Source organism: Manis javanica, chromosome 7 (assembly GCF_040802235.1).
Source record: "Manis javanica isolate MJ-LG chromosome 7, MJ_LKY, whole genome shotgun sequence".
In the NCBI taxonomy this organism is placed as follows: Eukaryota; Metazoa; Chordata; class Mammalia; order Pholidota; family Manidae; genus Manis; species Manis javanica.
This window is the reverse complement of record NC_133162.1, coordinates 73,961,205-73,982,923: the sequence shown is the minus strand read 5'-3', so window position 1 is coordinate 73,982,923 and position 21,719 is coordinate 73,961,205. Positions and strand designations below refer to the sequence as shown.

The 21,719-nt window shown below is 44.7% G+C and overlaps 1 long non-coding RNA gene across 1 annotated transcript in view; it reads right to left on the bottom strand.

The window, feature by feature from the left end:
* The window catches only part of LOC140850587 (uncharacterized), a 204,334-nt gene extending 184,278 nt beyond the window's left edge, over positions 1 to 20,056 (bottom strand). Inside the window, exons 1-3 of the long non-coding RNA XR_012133529.1 lie at positions 19,855 to 20,056; positions 1,755 to 1,856; positions 100 to 316 (exon numbers count right to left, since the gene is read on the bottom strand). This is a non-coding gene — a long non-coding RNA (uncharacterized lncRNA). The remainder of the gene's footprint in view (positions 1 to 99; positions 317 to 1,754; positions 1,857 to 19,854) is intronic.
* Between the last annotated feature and the right edge of the window lie 1,663 nt (positions 20,057 to 21,719).

Below are 21,719 nucleotides of genomic sequence, written 5' to 3'. Positions count from 1 at the left end.
CTGTTAACATCACAGGCCAGAGTCCACAGAGGCTGCCTTTTCCTTCCTCAATTTAATTTTTATCATATGAATATTGTTTGAGATAAATGCGCTACTCACAGGTGTATTTTTCTGAACATTTAACTCACTCCTTGCACCTTTGGGGATTCTCCACATGCATGGGGAGCAGAGGCGGTGGCGGCCTGAGCAGCTTGGGTCCAGCTGCCGGAGAACAGACTGTCACAGCTGGCCTGTGATGGGAGACAAGGGGGGCACCCAGCATAGGGGGTGACCAGCGAGTCCAGGAAGTGACACTGAGCCGGGGACCGGTGGGAATCTGATGGGCAGAGGAAAAGAGAAAGGCAGTTCAGAGAGAGGAAGTGCCTCACGCAAATGCCAAGTTCTTGAAGAATTAAACTAAGGAAGTAACAATATAAATAAGGAAAGGAGAGTAATCCCAGGCCTATTAAAGGAGAGTGAGTTCCAAAGATGTGCCGTAATAGGAGTGAAGGGACCCCAGTGCAAAGGGTGAGGAGCTGGAGCCAAAGGTGGTGGTTTCTGACTGAGACTAGGAACAGGGAAGAGGAGATGTCGGGGAGGAAAGGAGTTCAGTCCTGACTGTGAGTACAGGACCATCCAGGGCCACGATCCAGTAGGCAAGCCAGGTTGGCCCCCCTGGGGTCAGGAAACAGGTACATGGTAGGAGAACACCAAGGGGTGTGAGGTACTCAAAAAGGGCATCTGGCAAATTAACAGGGAGCAGAGCCTCATGGGGCACCTAGTTCCTACAGTTTATAGAACAAAGATATGCGTGAGGTACACACCTTTCTGTGTGCCAAGTACTTTCTCTCTGTGCCTTATCAGTCATTCCAAAGACTGTCCATTGTTGCTACTCTCACCTTTTCAAAGATGAGAAACGTGACTCTCAGAGCCGTTCAGTGACAAAACCACAGAGCCAATATGTGGCAGAGCTAAGATTGCCATTTACTGCAAAGTGCGTGCTCTCTCCACCATGCTGGGAGCCACAGGATTGTTGGGGCCAAAGGGGAAGGCCATGCCTTCAGAGGCTGGAAGAAGAACAGGTGAGGAGACCATTGAAATCTCCCAGGCATCTTGGTAATTGGGGCTTGGATGCCGCCCGGTTCCCGTGGAGTTTGGGGGGGTAAACTCTGCACTGAGTGATGAAAGGGGAAATGGGAGAGGAGCAGCATATGCCAGGTTCTCTTGCCAGAAGCTTGCCTGCGAAGCTGAGACTGCTCTCAGCCGGGCTGCAGAGCAAGAGCATTTTTGCTCTCTTCCCCCATTTTGCTGCTGCTGGTGTTTTGAACTTGTACATGCTCACAGTCTGTGGGAAGGGGTCAAAGAAGGAAACTTGAGAGCTCAGGAAAGTCAGGGGTTCAATACAGGAAAGAAACAAAGTATCTAAGAGAAAGGAGATGAGGCATCAAGATCCAGGATGAAGGAACATCCCTGGGTAAGAGGGCAGCACCTTTGCTTCAGAGACCTGAGAACAGAAGGAGCAGCTGGCAAGGGCACCTATGGGTCTGGAAGAAAACTGCAAGAACCCACTTCTACACAAGGTAGGAGGTGCACGGAGGCACTGGGATGAAGGGTGAGGCAGGGACAGGTTGGAGGAGAGTGTGGATGGGTGGCATGGGCTTCTGTGAGAAAGCAGAGGCTGCCAGGCACAGGCCCGTGCGCAGTGGAGTGTAAAGACCACACACTGGTCCTTGAACTGATCCTGTACCTCCCCTGGTTCCTGGGCCAGCCCTTACCTGCAGGTGAGCAAGAGGCAGAGGGCAGCTGGCTCCACTGATTCACAGCTGGGCATTGGCAGAAGGTCAAGTGACAGAGGCATCAGGCCGGGCTGACGTGACCTTGAAAAGACATTTACGAGCAGAGAGGCATGTTGCAATGTGTGTTGTAATGAGAACTGGCAAGACTTTCATATTACCAGGCATCTAAGTGTTCGATTTTGAATGTCAAGCTAGCTCTCTTAAAGCCTTGCTTAAAGGTTTCCTAATCTTGTGCCCCCACCTCTCTTTTCAACACACAGCAGATAAATACTAAATAGACAAACTTCCCAGTTTGCCTCAGTCAACACAGGCAAACAAACCTATAGGATCATCCATGATGCATGGAGGAAAATGTGAACTGTCCACATGAACAGTGCCCACGCAGTGTCCACACAATGCCACGAGTAGCCCCAGGCCAGGAACCCAGGATGACTGATGCTGTCCTCCTCTGGGACTGTTAAGCACGTCTTTGCATGTTGTTTCCTTGGAACTGTCTTCTTTCATATTCTCCTCCTTGCAGCAGTATTTGCCCCTTTATCTGTAAAATAGGGCCCAGAACTCTGAGAGGCTCAACACCTCCAAAATCCTAGCAGTTCATGGCCCTTTCTTCTTGCTGAGCAGCTGGTCTACAGCCATTTCTTCTGCATCCTCCTGAGATCCCGCTGCTTCCCCCCAAAGCAAAACGAGAAACATTCAACTTACTGTGACAGCTATATAGAGAGGGAGGGAGACCCACATAGAAATTATGTTTCTTTTAGGAAAAAAGAGTGAGTGGGCACTAAGGAAAGGGCACGCCAGGCCCCAGAGTGCCACACCAGGGCCTCTCCTCAGTTCCTTATAGAAGCCAAGCTGACATCAAAGGCACAGGCCTGGCAGGGACATGAAGAAAGAAAGAAAAAGAATGCCATTGTCCGGCCACCTTCCCAGGGTCTGGCAGCTCTTCACCATGGTTAGGACAACCATTTGGTCAAAAATATTACCTTAAAAAGTATGTCGAATATATGCCACTTCCAAAACATCATGCAACTTCTATGCAAAACTGAATGGTGGTTCCTCAAAATATTAAACACAGAATTACCATAGGATCCAGCAATTCTACTTCTGTGTATATACACCCCTAAGAATTGAAGGCAGGGATCCAAACAGATATGGGTCCTCGTATTTTCACAGCAGCACTATTCACAACAGCCAAAAGGTAGAAACAACCCAAATGTCCATTGGTGGTTGAAGGGATAAACAATAGGTGGTATATCCATACAATGGCTTACCATTCAGCCTTTAAAAAGGAAGGGAATTCTTACATGCCACAATAGGGATGAACCTTAAAGACTTATGCTAAGAGAAGTAAGCCAGTCACAAAGGGACAAGTATGGTATGACTTCACTGAAACAAGGTGCCTACAGGTCTTCATTCCGGTAGGCTGCTATAACAAAAATAGCACAGACTGGGCAGTTTATAAACAACAGAAATTTATATCTCACAGTTCTGGAGGCTGGTAAGCCCAACATGAAGATGGCAGCAGATTCAGTGTCTGGTGAGAGCCTACTTCCTGGTGCATTGTGTCCTCACATGGCAGAAGGGACCAGGGGGCTCTCTAGGGTTTCTTTCATAAAGGCATGAATCCCATTCATAAGGGCTCCACCCTCATTACCTGATCACCTCCCAAAGGCTCCCATTCCAAATACCATCATGTTGGGGATTAGGTTTCAACATACGAGTTTGGTCAAATCCATAGACACAGAAAGTACAATGGTGGTTTCCAGGGGCTGGGGGGAGGGAAGAATGGAATGTTTTTATTTAATGGGTACAGAGTTTCAGTTTTGCAAGGTAAACAGAACTGTGGAGAGGGAGGGTGTGATGGTTGCAATAATATGAATGCACTTTATACCACTGAACTGTATAATAAAAATGATTTAAAAGGTACATTTTCTGTTATGTGTACTTTACCACAATAAAAAAATGTTTCTTTTTTAATCATGTGAGTGCTTCCTTCTCCTTTCACTACTCCAAGACCACCAGCCAGGCTTCTGTCCCAAGGAGTAGGGGCTAGCAGAGAGCACATGGTGTCAAAAAGAGATGTTATCCCACTGCACCCCCTCTGGGACCTGGGGACAGATCCAAGCAGTCAGAGGTCCCCCTCCACTAAGGCAGCAGCAAGGACATGGAGAGGGAACCCCCACCCTCCACTCCTCCTGACCACCTTACCAGCATCTGGAAGCCACCGCCTACCAGAGCAAGCCGTCCCCCAGCAGCCAGTTTCCCCACCAGGGTTTATTACCCAGAGAAGCTCTCCTGCTGAGAGGCATGGTCAGCTTCTCAGTCTCCATTGAAGAAACACATTCCCAATATCTGTGGCTGGCTCCAGCAGGAGTGAGCATGTGGCCCATTGTCGGAGGAGGCAGGTGGACATGGTGGTGGACAAAAGCCACTTGGGCCAAGGTGGATGGTGGCCACCTGGGCACAAAGAGTGCTCCCCATTGTGATGATCATTAGTAAATGCAACCCCAGCTCTCCAGAGGTCCTGGACTTGCTGCAGAGAGATATCTGTTTCCTTCAAGGGCAGAGCGGGTTGGGCACCTGGGCCTGGCGTTTCCAGTGTCCCTGTGCATCCATGAGGTGAACCATGTATCCTGCCCTGAGTCAGGGGAAAATGCAAGAGTTCAGCAGGCGGGTGGAGGTGGGAGCGGGCATTCTGTGCTAGAGGCCAGCGCATGAGGAGATGAGGAGCTGTGCTGGGCACAAGGCCTTGCTTCCAGTTCTTATTCCCCTCCCCTGACAAGACTTGGTGCAAAGGAGTCAATAATGACGGGCAGTAGCAGTCGTGCCTACTGGCAGGCTCTCTGCAGAGATTTAAGGGGAGGTGGAGCACCCCAGACAGCCCGCACACCAATGTCAACCAAGGGCAGGTGGGCTCCAGAACCACCATCCCTGCACACACACTCACTCCTGGGGCCAGGGACTGGGCTGGGGCCGGTGGCTGACTCGTGGACTTTGTCCTGATCACAGGAGTCACCCTAGGAGCTCGGGTCAGCCAGGACATGCTCACCAACCACTTCCATTCCTCTCCTGACACCCATGGTGCCCTCTGTGCCCTGACTCTGACAGTCCTGCCCTCACTGGGTGCTTCAGTCTTGCACCTTACCACTGTCGCCTGCTTGTCCTGGTCCCCAGCCTGAATTCCATGACCTGTAACTGAAGCCCTGCCTTAAATATGCCCTCAAGGACCTTGTCCCTCTCTCAGTTCTGTGCATTCACATGGTTAATCCTACTCTCTTCACCTCACTGCCTGCACCCAAGCAGCTGAATGTGCCTGGGAAGGACAGGTGGCATCTCAAATTAGTGACCACAAGCATCTTCAGGGGCTTCCCAGGACTGCCTGAAAGTAAATACCCCTGCAGCCCCAGACCTCACATTTCCACTCACCTTAGCAACTATTGATACCCTCTACTCTCTCGTTAACTTTCCAGCACCTTCCCCAAATGCTCCCTCTAGGACAGTGGCCTTTATTTCCCTGAGAAGACCGAGTATTCGGAAGAGCAATCCCCCCACCTGCATATGTGCCCATCTGCTCTGCCTCTCCTCCTGCCTCTGAGTTCTTAGCCAGGATGCTCTCCACCCAGGATTAGACTCTGACACTTCTGTCTATTCAATCACCCAGCAGCTCCTCTCTGCCTCCTCCAATTCCCCCTCGATCAGATCATTACGGTAAAATCAATACAGTAACATTTATGTAGCTTGAAAAGAAACCTCTACCACACTTCACACTCACTAGGATGGCTACTACCAAACAAAAAAACAAACAAACAGAAACAAGAAATAGCAAGTGTTGACAAGAGCGTGGACAATTTGGAACCCTTATGCACTGTTGGTAGAAACAGAAGTGGTGCAACTGTTGTGGAAAATGGTATCGTGGTTGCTCCACAAATAGAACTCTCTTATAATCCATCAATTCCACTTCTGGGCATATACCCAACAGAACTGAGAGTGGGAGTCTCCAAGAAATACGTGTCCACACATGTTCACAGCATCATTATGCACAATAGCCAAAGGTGGAAACAACCCAAGTGTTCATCCACTGGTGAATGGAAAAGGAAAATGTGTCTGTCTATAATGGAATATTATTCGGCCTTGGAAAGGATGAAAATTCTGACTTATGCTACAAGACAGATGAACCCTGAGATCATTATACTTGTGAAATAGGGTGTTCGACTCATGAAGAACAAATACCATATAATTTTAGTGTACGAGGTACCTGAAGTTACCTCAAGCAGCCACTGCATAGAAGCAGAGAGAGCAATATGGTGGGTGCCAGAGATGGCAGAGGGGAGTTGATGTTTAAGGGGCCCAGAACTTCAGTTTGGGAAGATGCAAAGAGCTCTAGGGGTGGATGGTGGTGCTGGCTGCACATCAGTGTGAATGTACTTGATGCCACAGAACTTCACACTTACAAATGGTCAGGATGGTACATTTTATGTTATGTCTATTTTACCAGAACTAAAATAAGAAGAAATGGAAAACACAAAGAAACTCCTCATAGCCCTCCATCTTTCTCCTTTATATCTTCTTCCCCATAATCTCCAGCACTTTTACTTTTGCTCTGATCTGTGAGGATTCCTCAAGTTCTACTCCTTCTCCACCTCAGTTTAGGGTCACTTGTCACTCTAGTGATTTTGTTTTAATTTGGGCCTTGTGGAGTCTTTTTTCCAGAAGCACACTCTTGTTCTCCTATTGCTCCTTTTCCATAACACCCTTACACTTGGGTTTAACCAAAGAGCTAGGCCTGAATGTCTTCTGAGATCACAGAGCAGAACTGTGTAAAGACACTTGTTTTCTGTGCCAGCTATTTGAGTCAGGTCCTTTGCTTGCCTGGCTAGACCCCTGCTTATGCACAGTTGGCTCACAGAGCCACCCAGTGGTGCTTTGCGGCCCATCCACACTTTGTTCACGTGAACAGAGGCCTGGATTGATCCCCTTGGAGCTGGAAATCAGACATTGGATTCCAAATCCTCACTCCTGCCAGAGCCTCCTACATTCAGACCTCACAGCCTGCCTGATTGATTCATGAATGCAATACAAGGCCTTTTAACCCCCTTTCCAGCTTCAGCAGGTGGTGAATCCATTAGTAAAAAGAGGGCATTTGATAGCTTTTGGATAATTTTCTTATCACCGAGGTAACTGTTAAAGTAATTCCACGTCCTTATCATCACCATCACACAGCATTATTAAGGTGCCTTGCCAAGCACAACATGGAAATCAGTCTTAAAAACTAGAAGTGATGCTTATTGATCACCACTGTAGCAAAAGGTTTAGGCATGTCAGCGAACACAGTCCGTGTTCCTGTGAAGCGTAACACACTGGGGAGCATTCCAGCTATCCACAGAGGCTCACCCCACAAACCCAAACTTCCTGGGTAAAACAACAGCCATGGTATTATATCTCCCAGTTTCTTTGCTCAGGAAATGTGGCAGTTTGCTGGGGGGTTTCCTGCTCCTCGTGGCTTTCCAGAGGTCACTTGGCGGTACTCAGCTGGCAGGTGACTCTTCAGGAGGGACCAAGCTGGTTTCACTCGTGTCCAGCAACATAGAGGAGGTTGGAGGTCGGCTCAGCTGCAGCTGCCAGCAAGCCCAGCCCTACCCTCTCCAGCACGGTGACTCAGAGGAGCCGACTTCTCAGATGGTGTCAGGCTTCCAAGGGCAGGTGTTCTGGTGAACAAGGCAGAAGCCGCGTGTCTCTTCCGACCTAGTCCCAAAGTTACGTAGCACCACCTCTGCGATGTACTACTGTTCATGGCAGCCCACGCAGATTTGGAGGAAAGAGGCATAGATACTACCTTTAATGGGAAGAATGTCAAAGAATTTACAGGAACATTTTTAAATCTCCACAGGAAGCAATGATACTCAAAAAGAAACCTCTTTAAAAGAAATCTCATAAAAAGGAGCTTTTTAAAAATAACTTGACCTATATGTGTGGTCATAGCAGCTCCATTCATAGCCACCAACAGCTGAAAATAAACCTAGTTTCCTTCAGTGGTTGAATGGATAAGCAAACTGTGGTGTCCCCATACCATGCATGGAATACCACTCAGCAAAAAGACACATTATCATACACACAACAGCTTGGATGAATCTGAAAGACATTATGCTGAGGCAAAGAAGCCAGTCCCAAAGGTTATGTACCCTGATTCCGTTTATACGACATTCTCAAAATCACCCAATTATAGTGACAGAGAGCAGTTCAGTAGGTGCCAGGGGCTGAGGCTAAGGGACAGAACAGCCCAGGGAGTTTCTGGAGGGAGGGAAGGTGCTGGGTCCTGATAGTGGACAGTGTGTACATGTGTTCAGTCTCATAGAACTACGCACACCCCAGGGAAGTCACACTTGTCGCATGTTAATTTTCAAAATAAAGCATAACAACTTTGAATCAAGTGACAACTTATTTTGAACTGCATACATGAGCACTGAAGCAATTCTGCATGGGAGACCGACCAGTTGTGTAGGCAGACACGTCCTGGGAAGGGAGCGGAAGTCCCGTCCCAGGCTCCTTGCTCCCTCACCAAGGGCCCATGCAATTCATCCTGACTGGACTCTGGGGATAGAGACACAGTGAGTCCCGCCATGTCCAACAGGCATGAGGGGAGAGGTGGACAGTCAGGAACCTGCAGAAGCCACATGCCGAATTGGCAGGACTGGTTCCTGGTATCCTCCTGCCCCCCAGAGCTCCTCACGGCACTGAGAGCACCTGGTAACAGGCACAGGGACACCAGCCGAGACTCCTCCAGACGCCCTCCCAGGTTCCTTTCATTTCTCAGCAATTAAAACATTCGTTAAAGAGAATTTAATCCTACTGTTGTAAAGTGCTATGCCAAACAGATTTGGCCAATATTTTTTAATGTTATGTGAAATGGCTACTCCCAACAGTAATTCAACTATGTTACCATGGATTTAAACAAAAACAGCAACTAAAAAGATCATACCAAGAAAAATCATTTTGAACCACAGAGTCAACAATACTTTGGCCCAAAAAATTCAAGCCCAACTGTAAAAGAGATCCCTAAAGTGAAATCTCAGAAACCTAAAAGTCAAAGAAAGGACCAGTGCAAACCAACCAAAAGAAAGCTGAGGCCATTATATTAATACAAAACTGTGGAGAACAGTGGTTTTTGGGGAAATATGAAACTCATATTACCTCCATGTCTATTCACTATACTTTGCCTAGATTGTCCCTTTGGGTCAGGAATAGTCTGAAATATAGCGTATGGAAAATCCAAATTGTAAAGTAGATAACTATTTCCCTAGTCAATATATAAGTATAGGTTTTAAGATAAGCTCATTTATGTGAAAGAGTATTTGTTAAATGTCTAGAACAGATGGTGAACCTTCCTACACTGATGGTGGGAATGTAAATTGTACAGCCACTGTGGAAAACAGTATGGAAGTTCCTCAAGAAAAATAAAAATGGAAATACCAAATGACCCAGTAATTCCACTTCTAGGAATTTACCCAAAGAAAACAAAATCCTTGATTCAAAAAGATCTATGTACCCTATGTTTATTGCCACATTATTTACAATAGCAAAGGCATGGAAGCAACCAAAGTGTCCATCAATAGATGAATAGATAAAGAAGGCATAGTACCTATACACAATGGAATATTATTCAGCCATAAGAAGGAAAGAAATCTACCATTTGCAACAGCATGGATGGACCCAGAGGGTATTATGCTAAGTGAAATAAGCCAGACAGAGAAAGGCAAACACCATATGATTTCACTTACTTGTGGAGTGTAAAAACAGAACAAAACAAATGGAACAGAATAGCAGTAGACTCAGAGACACTGAGAAATGATTGGTGGTTACCATAGGAGAGGGGTTGGGATGGGTGGATGGAGAGGGTGAAGGGGATAAAGGGGCACAAAAATTCTCAGTCATAACATACATTGATCATGGGGATGGCATGAAGTTTATAGCCTGTGATTCCGTAACATCTTCCTATGTTGACAGATAGTAACTGCCCTTCCTTGGTCCTCCACTGGTCTCCATGTTTGTTTGCTTGTTTGTTTGTTGGGGCAAATAAAGAATAAACAAGGAAGAAACAATCTTTTAAAGAAGCCATGTCATACCTTTGTTCTTGGTCTGTTACTAAAGGTGTAATCACAAATCTTCAATAGTTTTTTAATGTTTACCCAATAAACACAACATAGAATTCTAGGGGCAGGAAAGACATACAAAGGCACAAAGATGGTCATATTGTGATGTGTCCATCAATAGATGAATGGATAAAGATGTGTAATATACAATGCAATATTACTCAGCCACAAAATAGAATGAAATCTTGCCATTCACAACAACGTGGATGGACCTAGAGGGTATTATGCTAAGTGAAATAAGAAAGACAATATCATATGATTTTATGTATATGTGGAATCCAAAAAAATGAAATGAAAAAACAGAAATAAACTCACAAATACAGAGAACAAACTGGTGGTTGCCATAGGTTAAAAGGACAGATGAAGTAGGGATAAAGAGGTACAAACTTCAAGTTATAAAATAAGTATTGGGGATGAAAGCACAGCATAGGGGATATAGTCAATAGTGTTATAATAACTTCAGATGGTGATAGATGGTAACTACACTTACAGTGGTGAGCATTTTGTAATGTATACAATTGTTAAATCACTGTCAACTATATTTCAACTCAAAATATTTCTAATAAAAAAATTTTTGACAATTTTTCAAAAAGGACACTTAACCCTTACTAAGGTTCCAGGCCCAAATAACATTCTAAGTCAACACATAAAATTATTCCTACAGGAATTATAAGGGCAAACTAAAATAAACCAGTGTTCTGAAAGGTTTTTAACATATCTACTTTAATATACATTTTATTATATATTTAATACACATTTTATACAGGTCAAGTACATAAAAGTGAAGATATAAAGAATCTAAATACTATGTAATCAGTCTTTGGTTCAGAAGCATTCACATTACTTTTGCTCTTGATTGCCGAATAGTGCTTTAGGGGCACTTATAACAATTAATCGTGTTTTCAATTACAAAGAGATAATGTTAGTTCAAATATTTATCATAAAACTCACCTCTCTGCTTAGCCTGCCCATGATATCTGGATAAAGATGCAGCAATAGCCCAGTCATGTCCTGTCAAACCCGCACGGAGGAGGTAAAGTGCACAGTCCCAGGGACTGCACTTGGGTCCAGCCCTGTCATCAATGTGTGGCCTCAGGCACCTGTCTCTACCTCAGTCTTTAAAATTGGGGACTGACAGCCTTGGCCTCAGAGCACTATAGAGCCATTTGAATAGAAGGTTAGAGTAGGTGTTAGTTAATAAATACATACATAGAGTTTAACTACCCACCCACACTAGGAATAATTGAAATATTCTCTTGGGGAAAAGGCAAACTTACCCCTTCTAAATGCATTCTGTTTTACTGTATGAAATGCACAAAAAAAAATGCTTCTGAAAGTGCCCAACAAGTAGCAAATGCACAGTAAATATTGGCTATCTACTCCATGATCCAGGGCTTAAAAACACCATTAAAAAGAAACAATTTAAAGGAAGAAATGGCTAGCTTGGGAGATTTTTTACTTTAAGGCTGTACGTGAGGAAAGAGTCCATAGAAAGGGAAGTAGGAGTCATACATTCAGAAAACTACGGAGAATAATTCTCACTGTTTCTTACTTAGGAGCTTTAACAGTGCACATAAGAGAAAGCCCAACTCAGCTCTGCTCGAAACAATTAATACATGTAAGTGGAGGTCCAAGAGTTAAGACAGTTCCAGAACTGGTTGGCACAGGGACTCTGCAATGTCATGAAGCTCTGAGCTTCTGTCTTTGTCCCAGATGACATGCACCTTCATTCTTGCCCAGAGGAGACCCTGCTATTCCAATAAAGATTTCTGTATCCCATCCACAGCAAGAACTGGGGTGGGTGCTCAGCTTCATCCCAGGGGGTAGGAAACAGAAAAAGGGAGAAGTTCAAGAGATAATGTGGGCAACAGTAGAGGCAGCATAGTTAACCACTGTGTGTGCTCTGCCCCTGAGGGAGTTTTTCAGGATGCAAACACCAAATAGTTGATTAACTGTGTCCATGACACACATCCTTTGATCCTTTGAGATAAATTTGCCATGTGCAAGTGGGCCAGTTCTGCCTGAAGTCAGTTGGTGCGCTGTTCTGTCAGAAACTATTTACTGATCTAATTAAAAATTCAGAGAAATTAACTGAATTCTCATGGGGTCCCTTTCTGCCAAATGTTTCTGTGCTGGGTACCATGAAAACCAAGGTCGATTGTTCATCCCATTGGGCTCATCATGGACAAGTGGTCCAGAAGACCACAGCCTCCAGGCATCTGAGCCCCGGCCCACATCAGGAGGCCCAGTGCTGACTGACCCAGGCCCAGGCTGCACTCCGTCTATTGCACTTCCTTAAATTAGCATTCCTGATTTCACAGCTTTCTAAATTCATCCAAAATTCTCACAAAAGATTTTTTTTTCCAAGTCTGGTTTATTTCCAAAGGTGAAAAAGTCTAAACTATAAAATATTGCAATGTCTCAACAAAAGTCAACATGGGAGAATTTGGTGAAAAATCATGGAAGTTTATAAAAACCCCTCCACAGAATGAAGAATCCCCAAGGGCATTTGTCTGGTTTAAATTAACAACTTATGCTACAATTAAAACACGATTTGTATAAATCCTCCAGTTACCCCACATCACGAGAAAGGTCAAAGCATGACCATGTGTGTTGCACAGTTTGGGACCCTGCTCACAGTCTCCCATTTGGAATGAGCACTGTCTTAACTTTGCCTGAAGACTCTGTGCCATTAGCACAGAAGCATGTACCTCCTGGAATCTCAGAGCCTGTAACTCCACTTCTATCCTGGAGGGGTAAAATAGCTGTAGGTCCTGCATTTTGGGGGTTAAAATTGACAAAAACAATATAAATGTTCTCCAAGATGTAAATAAACAGAGCTGAAGACAGGGAGATGTTTCTTTTTTTTTCTTCATGTGTGTTTCACAGTAAAATGCTATATTATCAATCCAAGTACACAGAATACCTAATTTTTAAAAATTATTTTCTATTTTGCTATCATTAATGTACAATTACATGACCAACATTATGGTTACTAGACTCCCCCTGTTATCAAGTCCCCACCACATAGCCCATTACAGTCACTGTCCATCAGCATAGTAAGATGCTATAGAATCACTACTTGTCTTCTCTGTGTTATACTGCCTTCCCCATGTTCTCCCCACCACATTTTACATGCTAATCGTAATGCTCCTTTCTCCCCCTTATCCCTTCTTCCCATCCATCCTCCCCAGACCCTTTCCCTTTGGTAACTATTAGTCCATTCTTGGGTTCTGTGAGTCTACTGCTGTTTTGGTCCTTCAGTTTTTGCTTTGCTCTTATACTCCACAGATGAGTGAAATCATTTGATACTTGTCTATCTCCACCTGGCTTATTTCACTGAGCATAATACCCTCTAGCTCCATCCATGTTGTTGTGATGGTAGGATTTGATTTCTTCTTATGGCTGAATAATATTCCATTGTGTATATGTACCACATCTTCTTTATCCATTCATCTACTGATGGACACTTAGGTTGCTTCCATTTCTTGGCTATTGTAAATAGTGCTGCGATAAACATAGGGGTGCATATGTCTTTTTAAAACTGGGCTCCTGCATACTTAGGGTAAATTCCTAGGAGTGGAATTCCTGGGTCAAATTGATATTTCCATTTTTAGTTTTTAGAGGAACCTCCATACTACTTTCCACAATGGTTGAACTAATTTATATTCCCACCAGCAGTGTAGGAGAGTTCCCCTTTCTCCACATCCTTGCCAATATTTACTGTTGTTTGTCTTTTGGATGTTGGCCATCCTAACTGCTGTGAGGTGATATGTCTTTGTGGTTTTAATTTGCATCTCTCTGATGATTAGCGATGTGGAACATCTTTTCATGTGCCTGTTGGCCATCTGAATTTCTTCTTTGGAGAAGTGTTTGTTCAGATCCTCTGTCCATTTTTTAATTGGATTATTTGCTTTTTGTTTGTTTAGGTGCATGAGCACTTTATATAATTTGGATGTCAACCCCTTATCGGATATGTCATTTATGAATATATTCTCCCATACTGTGGGATGCCTTTTTGTTCCACACCAAAGGATGGTGTCCTTTGCTGTACAGAAGCTTTTTAGTTTAATAGAGTCCCACTTGTTCACTTTTGCTTTTGTTTTCCTTGCCCAGGGAGATATGTTCATGAAAAAGTTGCCCATGTTTATGTCCAAGAGATTTTTGCCTATGTTTTTTTCTAAGAGTTTTAGGGTTTCATGACTTACATTCAGGTCTTTGATCCACTTTGAGTTCACTTTTGTGTATGGGGTTAGACAGTGATCCAGTTTCATTCTCTTACATGTTACTGTCCAGTTTTGCCAACACTAGCTGTTGAAGAGGCTGTCATTTCCCCATTGCATATCCATGGAGGGAGGTGTTTCTTAACTGACTTAGGCAGAATCAGGGGTTAAAGAACACATTAATTTAATCCAATAGACATTTACCCACTTGGGGACAATGAAGGGCCATTGTGACAACTGTTTAGTGGCATCTGTTTACCCTTTCAAGCACTGTACCCAGTGGACATCCTCAAGTAAGAGTTTTACAACTCCTCAAATGTATTTTCTGGCATCTATTCAGAAGATCAGGGGGTTAGTTTGTTTCTACCTTAGTAACGTTGCAAATAATGTTAACAAATTTCCTTTTGTTGAACTATCCTTGCATGGCTGGGACAAACCATTCTTGGTCAGTACCTACTACTCTTTATGAACACTGATTTGTTAACATTTCAACTAAGATTTTGCACCTTTGTTTATGAATGAGGCTACCCTACACATTTTACTTTTCATGCTCTTCTTTTTTCCAATGTGGGACCAGGGTTATGTTCACAGTTTACAAAGAAATGAGGACTGTTTCATCTTTTGCTGTGTTCTGGAACAGTTTAAATAATAGAAAGTATCAGTTCCTTGAAAGATAGTGACTATTTTCATAGTATTTTGTAACACCTTTTCAATTTCTTCCATATTTATGGGAGCTTTTTGGACCCTTCTTGAATCAAGTTTAGAAATCTATAGTTTCCCAGAATTTGTTCTTCTCATTTATATTGTTCAAAAATATTTGTAAAGAATTTCTTCTTTTTAAAATACCTTACCTTTCATGAACCACACTGTTTCTCATTATGCAGTCCTGATATTGTCTTCTCTTTTTCTCTTGATTACTGTCAAGAAGTTCATCTATTTTAATACTTTCAAAGAATCATCTTTTTTCCCTTGTCAATCTTCATTAATTTGAGCTTTCTTTACTGTTTAATGACTTCTTCCTAAAATACATTTAAAAGCAGGAACCCTCTTCTGAGTTGCATGGAGATATAATATGTCACGCTGCAGGTAGTATTCATTTCTAAATAGTCTGCACTTCCTAATTGATATTCCCTATAATCAAGCATTGTTTAGAACCGTGGTTTAGTTTCTTTGGTTTTGTTTTTATTTTCAAAGTAGATCAGTTTGGAGGGACTCCCTTTTTTGCAGTTACTGCCACCAGAAAGGATAGTATGCATGTTTACTTATTTTTGTAGTAATAGTCATAATATTTCCCTGGGTGTTAGAAAAGAGTATGTGTCTTATTTATTAAATATTACAGTACATCAATAATATTAATTGTATTACAAAAATCATCTAAACTCATACATTTGTTGTCAGTATTTTGGCAATTCTCTGAAAGATGTGCAAAAACACACAATTAATGCATCTTAACAGGTTTTTTAACTTTTGCAGTATGAACATTGGCACCAATAATTGTAAAAATTCAAAAAATCAAATAAGAGTTTATGGATGGATAAAACAATAGAAAGATAGGTATCTAATAAAGTAAATAGAGTAAAATGTTCATTTTAGATTCTGGACAATACGTATACAGGTGTTCACTGTATTATTCCTTCAACTTTTCTGTTTGAATATTTTCATAATAAAATGTTAAAAAGGACACAAATTTTTAAAACCAGCTTCATGGATGTGTTCTTTAAGACTGCCCACCAATTGAAGTACTCATGGCAACTAAACTTGTCTCCCATGGACACTGATGGAATGAAGTTGGTCCAAGAAAATATACTATCACTAGTCTTACACATGAATGTTCAAATTTAAAATCTAGCTAAAATAATAAGAGCAATTAACACTTATTAAATGTTTACTATGTGCCAGAATGTGCATTATCTCATTTTATCTTTACAACAGCTCTCTGTGGTTAACTAATATCACCATTTTTATAGATAACACTGAAGCTTATAAAAGTGAAGGCACTGTCTTAATCTAGATAGCCTAGCAGCGGCAGATCCAGGATTCCAGCTTGGCTCCATGTGACTCTAGAGCCAGCACCCTTTAGCCTGCAGCCTCCACAGACCTGCCATGTCAGTACAGTAGCCGCCTGCTATGAGAGGCTGCTGCTGAGCACTTGGGATAGAGCGAGGCTGAACTGAAATGTGCCCTGAGGATAAAAGACACACCAGTTTTCTAAGACCTGGAACAGCAAATCAGAAAACAAAATATTTCTGATCATTTTAATATTAATATGTGTTGAAATAATATTTTGCACCTATCAAGTTAAATAAAATATATTTTTCAAATTAAACTCACCTGCTATTGGAAATTTTTCAAGTATAAATCTAGCTCATATTAAATTTCTACTGGACAGTGCTGGTCTAGTCCCATTTGATTCTGAAAGGAACTGTTTTGCATTTCTTCTCCCTGATTTTAGTTTGTAGCCTCCTTATGACAAAAATAGTAAGATGAGGGGAGGTGGCAAATATAATTATAGGAGGAGCACACTGTGAGAGCCTGAACATCAAGGAAGGGGAAAGGTGCTGTCACAGGAGGGACAGCGGAGGTAGGCATACTTAGACTGGCAGGCAGGTGACTTGGGAGGAGATGTGAGCTGTGTCTTACCTGCAGGGGGATTCCCGTGTGAAGATCAAATAGACCAGACAATGAGGTGCCTCCACACTGCAGGAATTACCCAGTTGTGGAGCTTCCTGTTGCTGAATGCCTGCTATGTGTAAGTCTCTGCAATCTTGGCTGAGTTCAAAGAAGCCCACAGTTGTTTAGAAAGAGTGACTTTCCCTCCCTGCTCATCACAGCCTCCACTGCACTACAGTATGAGAAGAGGTAAAAGAAGAACCCCAGGACACAGAAGGGAAGGCTGTGCCCCGCTGATATACCCAGCCCCCTGGCTCAGAGACTCAGAGCACCGAGGCCCCATCTCAGAAATCCAAGGCCACGCTGAGGCGAAGCCTGGAGTAGAGGACATGGGAGGGAAGTAACAGTCTCAGGCATATGGTGCCAGATTGTGAATTTCTCTGGAGTCTGTGCTAAAGGAAATGGGAACCCACTGAAGGTGCAGCATTGTGAGGCAAATTAACACCAGGCTGGCAAGAGGGACAGCATCATAGAATTTAATTGAAAAAGACTGAAATATTTCCTCATTTTCCAGGAGTGCATGCCAAATGTGACACTTCAGCAACGTGGGAAACTGCTGCAGACTGCCAGCAAGAGCCCCGGTGAGACTTCTAAATTCTTCCTCTATATTGTATATATAAACCCACCTCTACTATTGTTGACCTAACTGGCATCTACTCGGTATCTTCACCCTATTTATTGACAAGGACACAGCTGTGGAGTTGGGAAGGCCCAGGTCCCAGGCCAGCTCTACTACCTACTAATACTGTGATTGGGGTCAAGTTACTGAAAATAACTAGGCTTCAGTTCCCCCCTTGGAAAGGGAAAAGTATCTGTACTCCCTCCCAGAAAAGTGTGGGTAAAGGGGCAGGGCAACTAAGGAAAAAGCCAATCAGGCATAGGCAGGAAATGACTTTGTCTGGAGAGAAGATGAGTTTGGGTTGTGGCACACTGCAGGTAAGGGGCATGACGTAGCATTAACAGCATGGACTCCAGAGCCAGCAGCCCTGGGTTCAAGTCCGTGGGCTGCCTTGGTGTCTTCCTCTGTTTAACAAAAATAGTAAGAATATCTACCTCACTTAAAGAAGCTGCCTCATTGATCCTAGCCAGGAACCCTGTTACAACAACCTCTATCCGTTTTGAGACAGTTTATTAGCAGGGAAGGCACCTATAGTTCCAACACAGTCTTCAGTCCTGGGGAAGGCTGGCCTCTCAAGGATTTGTTTGTTTATTCATTCAAAAAATATGTGTTGAGCAGCTGCTATGTGCCAGATATTATTCTAAACACCTGGGGTACATCAATGAACAAAACATGCCTGACCTCATGGAGTTTGCAACCCTAGTAAGAATAAATGGCAGACAATAAACAAGCAAATCATACAGTACATCAGAGAGGATAAGTATATAGTGTAAGAAACAGGGCAGCACAAAGACAGTGGGAAGGCAGGTGCCACATTAAGGAGAGTCAAGCTCAACCTCATGGAGAAAATGACATTTGACTAGAAGAATACCAGGGGGAGGAATATTCCAGACAGAGGCAGCTGACAGTGCAAATGTTCTCAAGGGGTGCATGCCTGCTGCTACAGAGGAACAGCAAGGAGGCCACAGGAAACAGACTGGAATGAGGGAGGGGCAAACTGATGGGTCAGAGATTCGGGTCCAGATTGTAGAAGGACTTGTGCACAATTAAAGGACTGAGCTCCTGCTCTCAGTGAGCTCAGAGGCATGGCAGGAATTTAAACAGAAGAGGGCGGTGAGCTCTCTGATATTTGAAATTGCTCTGGTGACAGCAGACCACAGCCAAGGAAGCGTGAAGCAGGGAGACAGGTTAAGTTCTCACAATAATCCTTAGGAACACGGCGGCAGTGCTTGGACCAAGTGACAGCACAGGAGACGTAAGTGATTGGATTTTGGCACGTGTCTTTGCTCTAGCATCCCCCTGGCTATCCTTGCATACACGGTGATCCGTGGGCCTCACAGAATGCTTCCAGCTTTTCAAACACCATATTTTCTTTTGCATTTTTTTCCTTTTTCATTTTTACTGTGGTGAAATACACAGAACATAAAATGTACCATCTTAGCCATTTTTAAGTGTACAGTTCAGTGGTATTAAACGCATTCACACTGTGTTGTGTGGTGATCCCCTGTAACTCTTTCCACCTTGTAAAATTGAAACTTGGATATTTTTTGAAAGTAGAGACAGACCTCCTGGCAAATGGTGGATATTGGTCAGATATCAGAAGCACATCATTTGGGCAGAATGTGGCCCAGGAAGTCACCACTGGGCTGTGGACACCACTTCTACCAAACTGGTCTGCTGGAGATGTTTCCACGGAGAACCCTGGACCACTGCTGGACCAGGAGCTGCAGGCCAAGGTTTTCGGAGCATAGCCGCCTCTTAACCAAGAACATCACCCTATTGTCTGGAGGGTCCTGAAGGATTTCCCTTACATATTCTTAGAAACTCAGCAAAAGAGTGTGAAAAGCTGGAAGCATTCTGCGAGGCCCAGGGGTCACCATGGATGCAGGGACAGTCAGACGGATGCTAGAGCAAAGACACACGCCAGAGTTTTGGAGCCAGGCCTGGGGCCAGCTCCCCCAGGGGAGGGAAGACCCTTCCCCCAAGGCACTGAGCCCCCACATATGGCCAGGAACAGAGAGCCCACAGCCACCTCTACCAGGGGTCCCAGAGACCACCCACTGCTTCCCACTCCATCTCAGCCTAAGCTCATGTGCCCCTTATGTCTGCAGACCCGAAAACACCAGGACAGTTGGGAGCCAGTGGAAGTCCCAAAGGACCAACCCAGGGGATGGCAACAGTTTCGAGTAAAGGGCCATATTAGGCTTTGTGGCCACAGAGTGTGTCACGACTTCTCAGCTCTGCTGTTAGAGAGCAGAAGCAGCTGTAGCGCCACAGGTAAACAAAAAAAGCACAGCTGTGTTCCCATAAAGCACCCTTCATGAAACTGAAATCTAAATTTTGTGTAATTTTCACATATCACAAAATTATTTTCTTTTGAGTTTTCTTCCCCAACCATTTAAAAATGTAAAAACCATTCTTACCTTGCCGGCCAAACAAAACCAGGCAGTGGCTGGATTCGGCCCACCTGCCACGGTTCAAGGACCCTGGACTAAACCGTGTGCCTTGGGAGCCATCAGGGCAGTCTCGAGGACCAGGCTTGCGTTCCAGGGCACCTGCTGGCTCTGGTGGAAGGGAGGACCCTGCACCCACTCCCTCCAGGGCTCCAGGCAGCATGAGCCTCAAGGTCATGCCCAGCGTGGTCTTCCCCCAGCCGCAGCCCCAGCTCAGTGGAGACAGCTTTAACAGAGGTGCCAAGGGTGGGCCCGCTGCCAGCTAACAGACACTGCACAAATCGCATCACCGCACCTGCCCTTCACGACACCTTCCTGCCACCTACTGGAAACTGTTATAATACACAGTTCTATGCCAAGCAGGAATTTGAGTGGCAATTTTTCTCCGGTTTTGCGATTATCATTTGTTCAGTTTAAGTTAGCGAGCAACTAACTCACAGGAGTCCCAGAAGATGTCGTGTAAATGACAAAAAGATCTCTCTTCCACAACTTTTGGAACTGGGTGATGGGAGGGAGGAGGGCGGAGGAAGGAGGCGGCGCTGTGCTGTTCTCGCCCCTCGTTGTAGGCTGGACTGGTGCTCTGCCAGACGCTGAAGGTGTTCTGCAAACAGAAAGCGGTAAGTGAGTCCCACCAGCTTGTTTCTACCCAACTCTGGAATGACAGAAAAGAGGTCATTGGCACCTGCTGGTTCAAGCACTCTGCATGGCAGCCCTTCTGCGGGGCAGTCGGCCACATGGCAGAGCACAGCAGCTCCGATTCTGAAAGGACTCTGAGCTGAGGCCCAGGAGAACCCCAGGGAGGCCAAACTCTTTGAGTGATTCCATGATCCTGGGTCAGCGCCTGGCCTCCTCCTGCCTCAGTTTCACTACCAGAGGTTGTGACCTCACAGAAGTTATGTGACTAGGAAATGAACACCCTTTGCACATAATTAGCATGTGCAATCCTGGGATGGAGAGTCTGGAGTGAGAATAGGACACTGGAGGAAAGTGTCTGCTTCTACTAAAACCAGGAAGCACGGGGAGAGAGTCGGTAACATGGCTCTAGGCTTCGGGACCCAGGGATGAGTGCCCCGGTGTCAAGAGGAAGAAGGAAAACCATCAGAGACGGAGACCAAGGGGTATTTACAAAGCTATAAGGCCCATCGTCTCTAATTTAAAGCAAAACCTCTGTATTCGCTAGGGAAACGTGGAGGAAAGGAACAGCAGTGATCTGTATCCCCTGCCCCCAAGTCTGAAATTTCCAGCACTCTCAGGCAAGGAGAGAAGCCAGGTCAAGTTCCCACAGCAAAACAGGTGTGGGCACAGAGTAGGCTCCGGAAGCCCAAGGTGCCTGTCAGCTAGGAAGCAGGGGACCTGGGATGCCTAGAGCTCCGTGTAGTGGGGCCTGGAGTGGAGGCAAGATAAAGTGCAAATGTGAGATCCAGATCTGGTAACAAAACTGTCTGAGTAAGGGCCAGTGGATCTGTGTTATGACAGCTGCACAGGAGCAGCCTGGCGCTGAGTGTGGGGACAATGGGTCTTTCTGGGTACACGGTGGGGGTGTGGCAGTACAATGGGCCAGAGGCCCTTTAGAGCTCTCTAGGACCCTGGGAAAGGGATGCTGCAAGGGAAAGGCTGAGTATTATGGCTCAGCCAACCCCCTTTCCACCATGAACTGACAAGTCCCTCGATCAGCTCTAACCAGCTTCCATCTCCTCATCCACGTACAACGACTCCTGTCAGAACGTGGGACCTCTCTGGGCCTGGCATGTTGTGCAGACTACCTTCTTCAAGCCCAGCGGGACTCAGCAAGACGCCCACGGCACTCAAAACGCAGGCTGAGGTTTGATTCCGCT